This window comes from Callithrix jacchus, chromosome 17 (assembly GCF_049354715.1).
Source record: "Callithrix jacchus isolate 240 chromosome 17, calJac240_pri, whole genome shotgun sequence".
Taxonomy (NCBI): domain Eukaryota; kingdom Metazoa; phylum Chordata; class Mammalia; order Primates; family Cebidae; genus Callithrix; species Callithrix jacchus.
This window is the reverse complement of record NC_133518.1, coordinates 8,155,996-8,173,172: the sequence shown is the minus strand read 5'-3', so window position 1 is coordinate 8,173,172 and position 17,177 is coordinate 8,155,996. Positions and strand designations below refer to the sequence as shown.

Here is a 17,177-nt window from a genome sequence, read left to right as displayed (position 1 = left end):
TGCTGCTCACCTGAGACAAGTGCATATCTGATTGCTTCCTCTGCTGGAAAAATGCAGATTCCCTGAGCTAGGCAAAGGCATAAGTGATGGATAGCCAGCAGCAGTGGCTCAGGCCTGAAATCCCAGCATTTTGGGAAGCCGGGTGGGGTCACCTGAGGTCATGACTTCAGGACTGGCCTGACCCACATGGTGAAACCTCATCTCAAATTTGAGAAGTTGAGGCTCCAAGAGGTAAAGTTACAAGTTTGAAATATCTTTTTTATTTTTCTTTAGATGGAGTTTGCTCTGATGTCCAAGCTGGAGTACAGTGGCATGATCTTGGCTCACTGCAACCTCTGCCTCCTGGGTTCAGGGAATTCTCCTGCCTCAGCCTCCTGTGTAGCTGGGATTACAGGTGCATGCAACCATGCCTGGCTAATTTTTTTCATATTTTTAGTAGAGACAAGGTTTCACCATGTTGGTCAGAGTGGTCTTGAACTCCTAACCTTGTGATCCACTCGCCTCAATCTCCCAAAGTGTTGGGATTACAGGTGTAGGCAACCAAGCCTGGCTGGGACTTATTAATGTTTTTGAAGAGATAAGCTTAATTATTTTAATAAATGTAGTAATTGTGTATGTTTGTGGGCTTAGTGTGACGTTTTGATCTATGTATACATTGTGGAATGATTATATGAAGGTAATTAACATATCCACCATCTCACACATGTACCATTTTTCTGTCGTGAGAACATTTAAAGTCTAATTTTTCCAGTCACAGTGGCTTACGCCTGTAATGCCAACAGTTTGGGAGGCTGGTGCAGGCGAATCATCTGAGGTCAAGTTCAAGACCAGCTGGGCCAACATGGTGAAACCCCACTTCTAAAAATACAAAAATTAGCTGGCCAAGGTGGCGCACACCTGTAATCCTAGCTACTCAGGAGGCTGAGGCAGGGAAATCACTTGAACCATGGAGGCAGAGGTTGCAGTGAGCCGACATCGCACCATTGCATTGCAACCTCAGCAACAGAGAGTGACTCTGTCTCAAAAAAAAACCAAAATATAAAATAAAATAACATGTACCTTTTTTTTGAGATGGAGCGTGGCTTTCTCACCCATGCTGGAGTGCAATGGCACAATCTCAGCTCACTGCAACCTCTGCCTCCCATGTTCAACTGATTCACCTGGCCTCAAGTGATCTGCCCTCTTCAGCCTCTCAAACAGCTGGGATTACAGGCATGAGCCACTAGGCCCAACCAAAATCTACTTTTTAAGTAATTTTGAAATATACATTATTAGTAACAACTATAGTTCATAATGAATAATACTCTTGCTGGGCAATATATCTCAAAAACCCACTCCTCCCATCTAACTCAAATATTGTACCTTTTGGTCAACACGAGATACGTATTTTACTGCATTTAAAAAATATCATGAAGAGGTCTCGGGAAACATTTGGCATCTTCTTATTTCTGTAGGTCTTACTCATAGACTCTTAGATCTTATTCATCAGCCTGCTGATCTGTTCCTTTTTCAGAGATGTAGATGCTATCCAACATTTTTCTTTCCTTTTTTTTTTTTTGTGATGGAGCCTCGCTCTATTGCCCAGGCTGGAGAGCAGTGATACCATCTCAGCTCACTGCTATGTCCATTTCTCAGGTTCAGGCAATTCTTCTGCCTCAGCCTCCTGAGTAGCTGGGGAGTATAGGCACACACCACCGTGCTTAGATAATTTTTGTATTTTAATAGAGATGAGGTTTGACCATACTGGCCAGGCTGGTCTTAAACACCTGACCTCAGGTGCTCCTTCCACCTTGGCCTCTCAAAGTGCTGGGATTACAGGTGAGAGCCATTGCATCCAACCAGCCATCCAATATTTTTCTGATACCCTTGTTTTTAGCATGATCATAGCTCACTGCAGCCTCCAATTCCTGGGCTCAAGCGATCCTCCCACCTCAGCCTCCTGAGTAACTGGGACTACAGGTGAGCACCACCATGCCCAGCCAATTTTTGTAGTTTTTTGTAGAGATGGGGGTCTTGCTTTGCTGCCAGGCTGGTCTGGAACTCCTAGCCCCAAGGGATCCTCCCACCTCAGCCTCCCAAAGTGCTGGGATTATAGGCATGACCCACCATGCCTGGCCAGCTTCATGATTTTACCTGTAGCTTCTGCTTTCCTGAATTTATCTCTGCCTTTGGAAAACTGCACCTGCCAATGCCCAGCTAATCCTGTATTTTCAGTAGGGGTGGGGTTTCTCCATGTTGGTCAGGCTGGTGTTGAACTGCCAACTCAGATGATATGCCCCCCTTGGCCTCCCAAAGTGCTGAGATTACAAGCATGAGCCACCGTGTCTGGCCGAAAACGGGTTTTGAAGTTGTATTTGTGAAGCCGTGTTTTTGTATGGGGTAAAATCTCAGGTTCATTGTCCCAAGACCACGGAAAACTGAATGCAGACACTCCAGAGTGAAATTAAGAGTGGAAGTGTAACAGACAAAAGAAAGAGAAGAACTCTCTGTGCAGAGAGGAGTCCCGGAGAAAATGGGTTGCCACTTCCACAGTGAATGAAGAAAAAGTTTTTTGTTTTAATTTTAGGTAGAGTCTCACTCTGTCTCCCAGGATGAAGTGCAGTGGTGCTATCTCGGCTCACTGCAACCTCTGCCTCCCTGGTTCAAACAATTCTCCTGTCTCAGCCTCTTGAGTAGCTGGGATTACAGGCACCTGCCATATCCTCAGCTTATTTTTGTATTTTTAGTAGGGATGGGTTTCACCATAATGGCCAGACTGGTCTTGAACTTCTGACCCCAAGTGGCCTCAGCCTTTCAAAGTGCTGGATTTACAGGTTTTACAGAGGAGCTTGAGGAGATGGTGTCTGATTTACATAGGGTGCAAAAGACTGGTTGGACCAGGGATGCTATTTGTAAAGCCTGTGAAAGAAGCTGGCCACTCCACCCTAACCTTTTATTATGCAGATGGTTTTTTACCAGATTGAAGCCATGTTGTCTAGTATTTTATTATTTTATTTTGTATTTTATAATGGAGTCTAGCTCTGTTGTCAGGCTGGAGTGCAGTGGCACAATCATGGCTCATTGCAACTTCCACTTGCTGCCTTCAAGCAATTCTCCTGCTTCAGCCTCCCGAGTAGCTGGGATTACAAGTGGGAACACCATGCCCAGTTAATTTTTGTATTGTTAGCAAGGACAGGGTGTCACCATGTTGGTCAGGCTGGTCTCAAACTCCTGACCTTGTAATCTACCTGCCTCAGCCTCCCTAAAAGCTGGGATTACAGGCATGAGCCACTGTGCCTTGCTGTTCTTCCTCCTCCTCCAATTTTCCTTCTCCTCAGATGACAGGCAAGAGCCACCTCACCTGGCTGTTCCTCCTCTTCCTGATCCTTTTTCTCCTCCCCTTTTCCTTCTCTTCCTCCTTCTCCTCAGATTATAGGCATCAGCCACCCCACCTGGTTGTTCCTCCTCCTCCTATTACAGGCATGAGCCACCTCATCTGGCTGTTTCTCCTCCTCAAATTACAGGTGTGAGCCACCATGCCTGGCTGCTCCTCCTCCCCCTCTTCTGGCTGTTTTTTCTCCTCCTCCTCCTCTTCCACCCCTTTCCTCCTCCTCCTTATTCATTTTATTTTTTAATTCGGTGTCTTGCTCTTGTCATCCAGGCTGGAGTGCAATGGTGTAATTCTGGCTCACTGCAACCTCTGCCTCTTAGATTAAAGTAATTATCCTGCTTCAGCCTCCCATGTAGCTGGAATTACCGGCATCTGTCACCATGCCCAGCTAATTTTTTTGTATTTTTAGAGACGGGGTTTAACCATGTTGGCCAAGCTGGGCTCAAACTCATTATTTCAGGTGAGCTGTCCACCTTGACCTCCCAAAAAAGAAAGGAAAAAAGAGAAAGAAAGAGAGAAAAGAATGAAAGAAAGAGAGAAAGGAAGGAAAAAAAGAAGGAAAGAAAGAGACAGAAAAGAAGAGAGAAAGAAAGAGGGGAAAGCAAGGAAGGAAGGAAAGGGAAAGAAGTGGGGGAAGGAAAGGAGGAAGGAAAAGAAGGAAAGAAGAAGAAAGGGAGGTGAAAGTGTAAGGGGAAGGGAAGAGAGGAAGAAAGAACGAGAGAGAAAGATGAAAAGAGAAAGGAAGAAAAGAGAGAGAAAGAGGAAAGAATGAAAGAGAAAGGAAGGAAGGAAGGATAGACAAAAAGAAAGACATAAAGAAAAGAAGAAGAGAAATAAAGAGGAAGGAAGGAAGGAAGAGGAAAGAAGTTGGGGAATGAAGGAAGGGAGGAAAGGAAGGAGGAGGGCAGGAAGGAGAAAGGGAAGTGTAAGTGCAAAGGGAAGGGAGGAAGAAAGAGAATGAAAGAAGGAAAAAAGAAAAAAGGAAGAAAGGAAGGAAAGAAAAAGAAAGGAGAGAAGTGGGGAAAGGAAGGGAGGGAGGAAGGGAAAAAGGAAGGAGGGAAGGAAATAAAGAAGGACGGAAGGAGAAGGGGAAGTGGAAGGGAAGGGAGGAAGAAAAAAGAAAGAGAAAGAAAAGGAATGAAGAAAGGAAAAAGAAAATAAGGAAAGAAAGAGGAGAGAAGTAGGGGAAGGGAGGGAGGGAAGAAAGGAAGGAAGGGAGGGAGGGGTGTGTCACCAAGGTCAGGTGGAAAAGGTTGGGGCTGGGCTGGGAGGCAGGAGGTGGAAGTAAGCAAGGAAGGAGAGGAATGGAAGCAGGGAGACACTTGAGGAAAGGCAAGAGGAGGATCGAGCAGCAGGAAGGTGCCAGGGTCTGAGCTGGGAGACAGGTGATGCCCTGTGGAGCCCCCATGTTGGGGCTGCTCTGAGGAGCCAGGGTGTGGCTGCAAGTGAGTAGTAGAGGGTGACTGTGTGGCCACCCTCTAGTACTGAGGAGAAAGGGGTTGACAAGACTGGTGGTGGGAAGAGTCACTGGGGGTGGAGGAGCCCAGAGAGAGAGGCCCAAGTCCCAGAGAGCAGCTGCTCTCTGCCTCTGGTCTCTCATACTCTTTTCTGCACAGCTGTTCTGGGACATTCCATGACTGGGGGAGTTCATGACTCTCTCCTCACCACAGCTCCTCATACCCAGCCCCCTTAGCAGACTGAGACCCTCACTACAAGCCTGGCCCAAGTGCCCAGAGTCACTCCCTCCTCCCCTCCTGCCTCCCTGCCCTGCAGTCAGGGGCTCATGGCGGTCTGGGATCCCCCAGTACATGCTGGCACTTGCCTTATTTTGAGACAGAGTTTCACTCTTGTTGACCAGGCTGGAGTTTGGAGGCAAAATCTCGGCTCATTGCAACCTCTGCCTTCTAGGTTCAAGCATTCAAGCAACTCTCCTGCTTCAGCCTCCTGAGTAGCTGGGATTACAGGTACCCATCACCACACCCGGCTAATTTTTGTACTCTTTGTAGAGACAGGGTTTCACCATGTTGGTCAGACTGGTCTCCAACTCCTGACCTCGTGATCCTGCTGCCTCAGCCTCTCAATGTGCTGAAACAACAGGTGTGAGCCACCAAGCCTGGATAATTTTTTATATTTTTTTAGTAGAGCCAGGGTTTCACCATGCTGGACAGGTTGGTCTTGAACTCCTGACTTCAGATGATCCACCTCCCAAAGTGCTGAGATTACAGGTGTGAGCCACTGCACCCAGCTTTTGTTTTTGTTTTTCCTGAGATAGAGTCTCACTCTGTTGCCCAGGCTGGCATGTGGGGTATGATCCTGGCTCACTACACCCTCCACCTCCTAGGTTCAAGCAATTGTCTTGGCTCAGCCTCCCTAGTAGCTGGGATTACAGGTTCACAGCACCATGCCCAGCTCATTTTTGTATTTCTAGTTTCACCACGTTGGCCAGGCTGGTCTCCAACTCCTGACCTCAGGTGATCCTCCTACCGTGGCCTCCCTAAGCTCTGGGATTACAGGTATAGGCCACTGTTCCTGGCCATACTTGGTGGTCTTTAATGAACACCCTCTGGGTGAGTGAATGCCCACTGGGAGCTGCCAGGCCCACCCCATGTCTGTGGGGACTGCCTGTCCCCCACCACCTGCTGAGTTAGCTGAGCTTGTGTTCTTTCCCTTTTCTCCAGCTCTCTAGGGACTTCATAAAGCCCCCATTCCCTACCCACCAGCCTGGGGCACAAGAATCCACTCTCCAGTGTCCCTCACCTCTGGGACTTATGTATTGGTTTGGTGGTTTTCAAATGTCAGCAATTAATTTCCAGCTCATCACTGTTGCAACGACAGTGCATGTCCTTCTGGAAAAAACATGTCTCCATCAAGACCTTGGTGCTGAAGGACCTGAGGGGCCCACTCTAAAGATCCATTAATTGCCAGAGAAGGAGTTTCCCATAATTAGAAAATCATATTCCTTAAAATTCCCCAAGTGCCTTTTCACTGAACAGCCCAAACCCATAGTCGTTTTACGCTTTGCAGAAAATTACAACATGAGGCTCTCCCAGATCCACATCACCCACACACTGAGGGAGCAGGTCCAGGACATTTTCAATAGGAAATACAGTGAGCAGTGGAACACCCCCGGGGGAGGGACACGCAGACACTGTGGACAGAGAAGTGGGAGGCTTCCCACTTCCAGCCGAAACTATTCACTCCCTTACACATATTTCTTGAGGATTTATGAAATGCCAGGCATGTCTCAGGCACTGGGGATACTGCGGTGAATGAAACAGGAACTGTACTCATGAGCCTTGAACCTGGGCAACATGGCAAAACCCTGTCTCTACCAAAAATACAAATATATTAGCCAGGTGCGGTGGTGCACTCCTGTGGTCCCAGATACTCAGGAGGGTGAGGCAGGAGAATTGCTTGAGCCTGGGAAGTGGAGGTTGCAGTGAACTAAGATCACACCATTGCACTCCAGCCTGAGCAACAGAAGTGAAACTGTATCCAAAAAAAAAAAAAAAAGCCTGGGCTTGGTGGCTCACACCTACAATCCCAGCGCTTTTGGAGGCTGAGGTGGGCAGATCATGAGATCAGGAGTTCAAGACCAGCCTAGCCAACTTAATGAAACTCCCTCTTTACTAAAAATACAAAAAATTAGCTGAGTGTCGTGGTGGCCACCTGTAATCCCAGCTACTCAGGATGCTGAGGCAGGAAAATCGCTTGAACCTGGTAGGCAGAGGTTGCAGTGAGTTGAGATCGCCCTACTGCACTTTAGCCTGGGCAACAGAGTTAAACTGTCTTAAAAGAAAAAAAAAAAAAGAGGAGCATAGGACATGGTAGCATGTTGGTGTGGCTTCTTCTTTCTTTTTTCCTTTCAGTCAGTCTCTCTGTCACCCATGCTCGAGTGCAGTGGTGTGATCATGGTTCACTATAGCATCAAACTCCTGGGTTCAAGCAATCCTCAGCCTCCCAAGTGGCTGGAACCACAGGCATGCACCACCATGCCCAGCTTTTTAAAAGAAATTCTTAGGAGAGACAGGGTCTTGCTATGTCCCCCAGGCCGAACTCAAACTGTTAGACTCAAGTGGTCCTCCTGCCTTGGCCTCCCAAAATGCTGGGATTACAGGCATGAGTCACCCTGCTGGCCTACTTTTTTATTTTCTGATCAAATAGCTCAGATTGTAATGCCTATACGTTTCCACGGTGCTACAACACTTTCACATCGTTCACTCTTCTGCATGGATGTCTTTACATCACATGCGTGAAATCCCATGTACACACGCCCCACACTGCCTCTCACTGCTGAGCAGTAGGACCCTGCCTCTCACCCACAGGGGAAGCATCAGGCACCCGGTCCAAGCGCCCTACAAGTGTTAAGAGTAACCCCTGCCCCATAATCATCGAGGGGCTGCTCCCAGAAATCCTGTTCTGAAAGCCCTGCACCTTCAAGCTATCGCTCCAGCCTGATCCTCTAACACCCCAGCCGCCGTCCTACCGCTCCAGTCTGCTCCCCTATGACTCCGGCCACCCTCCTACCGCTCCAGCCCGCTCCCCTACCCCTCCGGCCGCCCTCCTACCCCTCCAGCCTGCTCCCCTACCACTCCGGCCGCCCTCCTACCGCTCCAGCTGCTGCAGTTTCTGTCACCACCGCTCCAGCCGCTGCAGTTTCCATCACCACCACCCACTGCAGCGAGGCCAGCCACGGTACCGCAGGCTGCAGCCTCCAGCGTGCAGTAGGTGGCTCCGCTGCCCCCTCTGCTGGTCCTCTAGGCTGGGAACACAGTGGCTCCGCAAGATACACATGCCTTATATACTGAGGTTTTTGCCCATGGTTGCTGGACTACATGTTCTGATTGGATGAGAGGAAACCTTTAGGCCTACTCTGATTGGGTTTTATTTTCATGCTCTGATTGGTTGGCCTCAGACTTGTTTTCATCCAATGAGACCGTGTAGTTCAGGAACCTCTGTGCATAACCTCAGTATATAAATAGCTCTGTTGGGCAGGCACTCCATTCCAGGCTTTTCTGTGTCCGTCGGCTGTGCTCTTCGGTGCCGGGCTTAGAGGAGTAGAAGACGGGAGAGACAGCTGCCGCCTGCTGGAAGCTGGAGTCTGCAGTCCTGCGGTTCACCTTGCTGCAGCTCACCTCACTGTGGTTGGCAGTAGCCACGGACTCATGCCCCTGGAGCGGTAGGAGGGGAAACGAGTTTGGGGCGAGGTGGGAGGGCTAAGGAGGGTGGTTATTGCCAAAGGGACAAAGAGGATGGCGAACAGGATAAGATGTTGAAAGAAGACGGTGAGGAAAAGATGGTGGGAAAACTATTTTGGGGTAGATGGAAGGGGAAAATGGAGTGGCAAGTGAGAGGAGGAATGAGAGGATGGTGAGGGGGGAAGCAGGGGGCGAGGAAGAGGGAGAGAAGGTTTTGTGAAAAGATGGTGGGGAAACGTTTTTGGGTAGATGGAAGGGGAAAATAGAGTGGCAATTGACAGGAGGAATGAGAGGATGGTGAGGGGGGATCCAGGGGGTGAGCAGGAGGGAGAGAAGGTCTGAAAAAATACGGGAGAAAAGAAAGACGGAAAGAAGACGGTGGGTAAAAAGATTTTGGGCAGATGCAGAAGGGAAGAGGGGGACAAGTGGGAGAAGAAAAGATGATGCAACGAGGGAGGGGGGAAGAGAAAGTGAGCAAGCAGGAGGGAGAGAAGGTTTTGCGAAAAGAAGGGGAGAAAATGTTTCAGGTAGATGAAGAGGGAAAAGAGGGTGGCCAGTGGGAAGGAGAAAAGGTTTTGTGAATAGACGATGGGCAGGAAAGAAAGACGGTGCAGAAAGAAAAGACAGTGGATAAAGTGGATAGATGGAGGGAGAAGAGGGTGGCAAGTGGGAAGAGAAAAGAGGGGGTGGCCAGCGGGAGTGCAGAAAGAGGGATGGGAAAAAGAAGATGGGGAAAATAGGGTAGAGGGCAAAAGACGTGGCAAGCAGGATAAGGGGAAGAAGAGGGTGAGTGGGAAGCAGGGAAGGCTTTGCAGAAAAGATGGTGAGGAAATGTTTTGGGATAGATGGAGAAGGGAAAGAGGGTGGCAAGAAGGAAAGGGGAAAAAGACGATGGGGCAGTTTTGGGAAGATGAAGGGGGAAAAGAGGGTGCTGAGCAGGAGTGGTGAGAAGGCTTTGGTAAAAGATGAGGAAAATGTTTTTGTGTAGATAGAGGAGCAAATGGGATGAGAGTGAGGTGGGGAAGAGGGTAGGAAAGAAAGGAAGAAAGCACAGTGGGGGAAAACGGTGTAGAAAAGTTTTGGGGTGGATGGGTGGGGAAAACTGTAGTGAGCAAGAGAGTAGAGAAGTCTTTGTGAAATGACAGAGGGGAAAAATGTGGAAAAAGTTTTGCGGTAGATGGAGAAAGAAAAAGGCTGGCGAGAGGGAGCGGCCAAAGGCTGTTGGGAAAAGAAGATGGAAAAATATTGCTGGGGGACAAAGGGTTTGGGTAGATCTTTTTCTGATTTTTAAATAAGGTTATTTGTATTTTTTGCTTTGGAGAAGTTTGAATTCTTTATAGTTTTCTGTATTAGACGCTTGCCTGATGGCATAGTTTGCAAATTCTATATTCTGAATTTTCTTCATTCCGATTGCTTCCTCCACTTTGCAGAAGCTTCTATGTTTAATACAATTGCCTTTGATGCTTTTTGCTTTTGTTGCTTGTGCTTTTGATGTGTATTTGAAAATCCCTTGTCCTAACCAATTTCCTGAAGGATTTATACTGTTTTCTTCTCTAGTATTTTCATAGTTGCAGGTCCTACATTTAAATTTTTATTTTGAGTAGATTTTTGTATTTGGTAAGATAACGGTCTAGATTTATTCTTGACCGTTTATTATGTATGTGTTGTGTTTTCCTAGCACAGTTTATTGAAGATACTGTCCGTTCCAAAGGTGTGTTTTTGGTGCCTTTGCTAAAAATGAGTTGACTTTAAATGCATGAATTTATTTCTGAGTTCTCTATTCTGTTTCATTTGTATATGTCTGTCATTCCGCTATGTCTGTGTGTCTCTGTCTCTCCCTTGCCACTTTTATGGCCAGTACCATGCTGTTTTTGTTACTAATGATTTATAATACATTTTAAAATCAGGTATTATGATGTTTTCAGCTTTTTTCTTTTTGTTCGTGATTCTTTTATCTATCTGAGATATTTTGCATTTCTATGTGAATTTTAGGATTTTTTTTCTGTTTCCATGAAGAATGTCTTTTGTAATTTCACATGGATTGCATTGATTCTGCAGATCACATTGGGTGATAGATATTTTAATGTATTGTTCTAGTGCTTGGACATGGGCTATCTTTCCATTTACACATGTCTGTTTTGATATCTTGTCTCTTTTATCATTTTCATTGTGGGATCTTCCAACTTTTTTGCTATGTTTAGGTATCTTTTTGGGCGGTAGAAGTAATGAAACAGCTTTCTTGAATGATGAAGGAATGTTGAATTTTATTTTCAGCATTACTGAAATGATGATATATTTTTTCTTGATTTGCTGAATGTGATGTGGCACATTTACTTATTTGGGTTTATTGAATTACCCTCATATTTCTCAGATGAATCCCTCTAAATCATGGCAGATGATCTGCTTATTGCCTTGTCAAATGCAGTTTTCAAATAGTTGGTTGAGGATTTTTTGCATCTGTGTTTATCAGGGATATTTGCCTGTGGTTTGCTTTTTTGTGTTGTGTTTTGGTCTAGTTTTTGTACCAGGGCTGGCCTCATAGGACAAGTTTAAAAGTGTTCCTTCCTTTTTATTTTTGGGGGAATATTTTGAGTATATTTGGTATTAGCTCATTTAAAAATGTTTCATTGAATTCAGTAGTAAAACCATGATTTTTGTGCTTTTCTTTGATGGGAGACTTTTTATTACTACTTTAATTGCATTACCCATAATTGGTCTGTTCTCTGTTTCTTATTTTTTTATCATTCTCTCCACACCAGCCAAGGGAAGCAGTGGAGGTGCCAGCAAGTGGCCACACTAGCTGCTGCCCTTCTCTCTAGCCACTGACACATCTGGTTCATCTCAGCATCCCCAGGTGTCATGTGGAGGGCAGAGCATAGCCTTCCCTGGCCTAGGAATGCACCAGCACCGGGCTCCAGGGTGAGCCCATAGTTGGGGCTGCAGCTAGAACTTCAGGGAAGGAGAGGACCCTGACCTCTTGCTTCCTGGTTCCGGTGGTGATGTTCCAGGAGTGTGGCCAGAGTGGGCCCACTCAATGTTGTGTAATAACAGGACAGAGAAGACAGCAGCCTTCAACACTTCACATGAAAATGTGGCATAAGAACAACTGATCAATCCAGTCTTGGCCAGAAAGGCATTGCCATTGTTGAGAGAGCCACTGTCTGAATGCCTGTAGCTATGTATGTATGAAATATATACATACATATAATGCTGTTTGGCTTATGGTGTCTAAAATATTTACCATCTAACGTGTCATAAGAAATGTTTGCCTCTCCCAATGTGACCTGCTTATGGTTGTGCATGACCCTGTAAAGATTTAACCACTTTTAATAACAATAAACAATATTAGCTACCATTTACTGAGGCTCAGAAGTGTTTAGTAACTTGCCTAAGGTCACACAGCTAGTAAGTGGCATAGTGGGATCTTGCAGTGACAGTTTGGAGGGAGAGGAGAATAAGTGATAGACTTGATTACTGCCATGCAGATGCAGGTGGCCCCCTGGACTTCAGCTTCTCCAGGTCTGTGCATAACTCCAAAACTCCCAGGCAGCTCTGTGACCCCAATATCTCCTCTTGAGGTTGCTCTGGGATGGCTGCCAAAGCTTCTTTTTAATAAAAATCCTCATGAGAACACTGTGACCAGAGCTTCTATGTTTCTGGCATTTTCCTTCCCGTGGGGCCGCTCAGCCTCAGCCCTTCTTTTGTAACTTGGCCAACTCCTTTCTGGTTTCCTCCTAGACTTTACCTTGTGGGTTCACAGGGGAGACTACTGTTGCTAAACCCTGCTGAGCGTCGTTTCTGGTGGGCAGAGTTGACAAGCCACCTGCTTCTTCACTACTCCTGACTCATCTCTGCAGAGCAGACACCTCACTTTTTGAGCATCACTGAAGAATGTTCTGGTAAGTACGTTTTTCAGTAATCAAAGCTTACTGCTCAGAACACTCAACTTTAGAAATTTGGAATTATTTTGCACATTAAATCTTTTTTTTATGTAAAAGATGGAGTCTTACTCTTATTGCCAAGGCTGGAGTGCAGTGGCACAATCTCAGCTCACTGCAACCTCTGCCTCCCAGCTTCAAGCAATTTACTTGTGCTAGCCTCCTGAGTAGCTGGGATCGCAGGTGTCTGCCACCACACCCAGCTAAGTTTTACATTTTCCGTAAAGAAAGAGTTTCACCATGTTGGTCAGGCTGGTCTTGAACTCCTGAGCTCAGGTGATCCACCTGACTCAGCTTCCCAAATTGCTGGGTCTGTGCTATGGCCAGGTCCAAGACGGAACCCAGCCAAGTCTAGGGTGACAGCCAGGGCAGGGTCAAACCTAGGGTGTGGCCTAGACAGAGACAAGGCAGGCAGAGTAGGGCCAGGGTGATGCCAAGGCAAGGGAAAGGACAGAGAATAGCCAGGGCAGTGCCAGAACAAGGGTAAGCACAGTGCAGCTTCATGGCATGGCAAGAGTCCAGGGAAATGGTCAGGGCCATAGCAGCACTGGCAACAGGGCTGGGTCTAGGACAGTGACAGTCAGGGCCAAGGCCAGAGTAGTGCAAGACCAGGGTAATTCCAGTCATTTCAGGGTCAGGATGGGATCAGGACCAGTACAGAACCAGGTAAGGCCTTAAGCAGGGAAAGGCCAGGGATGAGGTCTAGGGTAGGGTCAGGTCAGGGCCATAACAGAGGGGCAAGGCTAGGGAAGGACCTGAGCAGGATAAGGGCCAGGGAAAGGGCCAGGGCTGTGACAGAGCAGGGTCATGGTGAAGCAGGAACAGAGCTGGTTCATAGGTAGGACAGGACCAATGTCATTGTAGAGTCAGGCTAGTGCCAGCTTGTACCAGGGCTGAGAAAGGGTCAAGGCATATCGAGGGCAGGACCAGGACCAGGAAAGAGCCAGGAAAGTGTAGGGCAGTGCATTGGCATAACTGGGCTGTTGCAGGGCCATTTCAGTGCCAAGACAGGGCAGAACAGGGCAGGATGATGGTAGAGCCAGGACAGGGACAATCCAAGGCTGGACCAGGTCAGTTCAGCACCTGGATACCTCCAAGTCCAGTTCATGACAGGGCAGGTCCAGGGTAATACCAGGACAACGTATAGACCAAGGTCAGGTCCAGAGCAGGGCCTAGTCAAGGCTAGGTTAAGGGACAATGGCAGGGTCTGGGGGCTGAGGACAGACAGGACATGTCAGGGAAGGGTGGTTTAAGACAAGGGCTGTACTAGGACAAACCAGGCCTAGGGCCTTGGCAGAGTCATGAGAGGTCCTTGGAAGGGCCAGGGACCAGGGAAGGGTCAAGGTCAGGATAAGGGCAGTGATAGGGTCAGGGATATGGCAATGACGGGGCAGGACCATGACGGGACAGGTCCAGAGGAAGTCCATAGAGAGGGTAGAGAAATGCCACGGCAGGGTTAGGGCAGGTATAGGGAGGGACCAGAGCCTGGACATAACCAGGGAAGGGTAGGCCAGGGAAATTACATGACTAGGCTAATGCAGGGCCAGGTCAGTCCTGGGAGACAGCAGAGCAGGCAAGGCCATAGTGTGGACAGGGCAAGGATGGGCCATGGCAAGGACGGGACCCATCAGGCACATGACATGTCCCAAGTCTAGGTCATGGTCAGAACAGGACCAGGACTATGACCTCTGACAGCCTGGGGTCATGTCAGGACAAAGGTCAGGACAAAAATCAGGGTCAGATGAAGGCACGGCCAGCCCAGGTCCAGGGAAGAGGCAGTGCATGCTGGGGCTGGGCCAGTGTAGCACAGGGCCAAAGAAAGGCCAGGGTAGGACAGGGCCAAGTCAGGGTCAGGGCTATGGCAGGACTGGTGGCAGGGTCAGAGCCATGGTAGGACCAGAGACAGGACCAGAGAAGGTCCTGGACATGGATAGGGTTGGGCAGGGCAGGGCCAGAGTAGTGCAGTGCCCAGTCAGAGTTGGGTCAGGGCAGGATAGAGCCCGGGCAGAGCAGTAGTAAGGTAGCACAGGGTATTGCCAAAAGCAGGGCATGGTCATAGCAGGGGCAGGCCTAGGAACAGGGCCAGGGCAAGCACTGGGCCAGGGTATGGTGGGGCAAATACAGGCCCAGGTTAGAGGATGACAGAGTAGAGCCAAGGCAAGACCAGGGAGAAGGTACAGTCAGGACCAGGGTCAGGCTAACGCAGAGAGGGCCGATGAAGGGTCAGTGTAGGGTGAGGGCAAGACCAGGACATGGTGGGGCAAGGAAGAGCAAGGGAAGGGCCAGGGTCCAGGCCAGGGCAGTCTCAGGATCTGTATAAGGACAGAGTAGCACCATTGCAGGGAAGGGCAAGACAGGGCTAGAGCCTGACCATAGAGAGGGCAGGAGAAAAGCCACGTCAGGGTCAGGGTAAATCCAGGAAGGGGCTAGGGCAGGCCAGAACCAGGGCACAACCAGTGTAGAGTAAGACTGGGTAATGGCATGACTGGGCTATGGCAGTGCCAGGAAAGGGCAGAACAGGCAGGACCTTGGTGAGTCCAGGGCAAAAGCAAGACAAGGCAGGACCAGGATAAATCAAGCCCTGGACATGTCCAAGTCGAAGTCAGGACCAGAAGAGGACCAGGACCATAACCATTGGAAGGCCAGGGGCCATGGCAGGACCAGAGTCAGGACGAGGGACAGGGTCAGGGCCAGTGCAGGTCCAGGGAAGGGACAGGGTAGTACATGGCCAATATAGGGCCAGAGTGGGGCCAGATTAGGGTAGGGCACTGCAGGGCCAGAGTCCAGGGCAGAGGCAGGGCCAGGCTGAATGCTGAAGCCACCTTCAGAGCTGCTCCCAGGAAGAATCAGGGCTAGGACATGGCAGAGCCATTGCAGCAGTGGGCCAAGGAAAGGCCAGATCAGGTAGAGCCAGGGCTGGGCAGGGATGAAAGCATTGCCAGGGACAGAATCAGGGCAAGGCAAGAGGAAGGGCCGGACAAGGACCAAGTCCTTGTCAGCACTATGGCTGAATGAGTGGTAGGGTAAAGACCATTGCCTAGTGTGGACAGGACCAGGACCAGGTCAGGATCTTCCTATTGGCAGGGCAGGGCAAGGAAAGTGGCAGTGCCCAGTCAGGACTGTGCTAGGGCAGGGCCAGAGCCAGGGAAAGGTCAGGACCAGTTCAGAACAGGGCAGGAATAGGGTAGTGCAGAGCGATAGTGAATCCTAGTGATAGGGCTGAGTCAGGGTTACATCAAAGACAAGGTCAAGGGAGGAAGAAGGAGATTCAGGGCAAGGACACAACTAGGGTGGGGTTAGGAGGGCAGTGGTAGGGCTAGGCTATGGCAGGGCCAGATCAGTGCTACTACAGAGCAGAGTCAGGCCAGGATAGCACAGAACAAAGGCAGGCCTGGTACAATCAAGGGACAGGTTCCCGACCATGCCCATAGAAGCTCCAGGGAAGGGCCAGGCTTGGGACCAGCACCAGGAAAGGGCAATTTCAGGAACAAGGAAAAGAAAGAGCAGGACCAGGACCATGGCTGGACCAGGATTAGAACCAGTGGTCAGGGCTGGGGCCACATCTGGTTTAGGGGCCAAGTAAGGGCCAAAGCAGGGCTGGACAAAGGGGTGAGACAAGGACCATGGTGAAATCAGGGTAGGACTAAGACAACACAGGACCAGGACCAGGACAAGGGCTGGAGCAAGGGTAGGGCCACATAGAAGGCAGGACCAGGGAAAGTCCAGAGCAGGGGCAGGGTTAGGGCAGAATGAGGACCAGGACAAAGCAAAGGCAGGAACAGCATAGACCAAGGCTAGGATAGGGCCAGGGCAGAGCTAGGATAGCTTAGGGCATGGCCACAAGTAGGGCAGAGCCAAGCAAGGGCAAGAGTAGGAACAGGGCCAGGACAAGCACTGGGCCAGGGTATTGTGTAGCCAGTATAGGGTCAGGGTCAGACCAGGGCAGGACTAGGGCCATGCCAAGTCAGAGAGGGCCAGTGAAGGATCAATGCAAGGTTAGGGAAAGGCCAGGGTGTGCAAAGGCACAGAAGAGAAAGGGAAGATCCAGGAAGGGCTGGGGAAAGGTAAGGCAGGGTCAAAACCTGGATAAAGGACAGGGGGCCAGAGGTATGACAGGGGGCCAGAGGTATGGCAGGGTCAGGCCCCCAGCTAAATAAGGGCAGAACCATGGCAGGGCAGGACCAGAGACAGGTCATAGAGGGGAGAGGGCAAAACCTAGGCAGGGTCAGTGCACATCCAGGGAGTCGTTATGTGTCTGGGCAGGGCAGAGGCATAACCAGTGCAGTGTAAGACAAGGTAATGCCATACCTGGGCCATGGAAGTTCCAGGAAAGGGCAGTATATGCAGGGCCTTGATAGACTAGGGCAGAGAAAGGTCCAGGAATGGCTGGGACAAATCAAGCTCAGGATATGTCAACTTCCAGGTGAGGGCCAGAACAGGACCAGGACAGTGACCACTGGCAGGTCGGGTACCATGACAGGACCGGAGTCAGCAGGAGCAGCAGGGCCAGAATCAAGCCATGGCAAGCACAAGTCCAGGAAAGGTACAGGGTAGCACATGGCCAAGACAAGGCTAGGGTAGGGCCAGGGAAGTGGGTAGAGCAATGCCTGGTCAGGACTAGATGAGGGCAAACTGGGGCTGGGTCATGGCTAGGGAATAAACAAGGGCAGG

General features: G+C 49.3%; 1 protein-coding gene and 1 pseudogene across 45 annotated transcripts in view; one reads left to right on the top strand and one right to left on the bottom strand.

Moving 5' to 3' along the window:
• The window catches only part of LOC103790476 (uncharacterized), a 99,505-nt gene extending 91,435 nt beyond the window's left edge, over positions 1 to 8,070 (bottom strand). For all 44 annotated transcript variants that reach the window (XM_078354963.1, XM_078354962.1, XM_078354941.1 and 41 more), the window contains exon 1: positions 7,980 to 8,070. The gene's annotated coding sequence lies outside the window, so the exon portion shown is untranslated. The remainder of the gene's footprint in view (positions 1 to 7,979) is intronic.
• Positions 8,071 to 16,805: 8,735 nt separating this feature from the next.
• The window catches only part of LOC144580054 (DNA mismatch repair protein Mlh3-like), a 52,588-nt pseudogene continuing 52,216 nt past the window's right edge, over positions 16,806 to 17,177 (top strand). Inside the window, exon 1 of the transcript XR_013528930.1 lies at positions 16,806 to 17,049. The product of XR_013528930.1 is annotated as a DNA mismatch repair protein Mlh3-like (transcript). The remainder of the gene's footprint in view (positions 17,050 to 17,177) is intronic.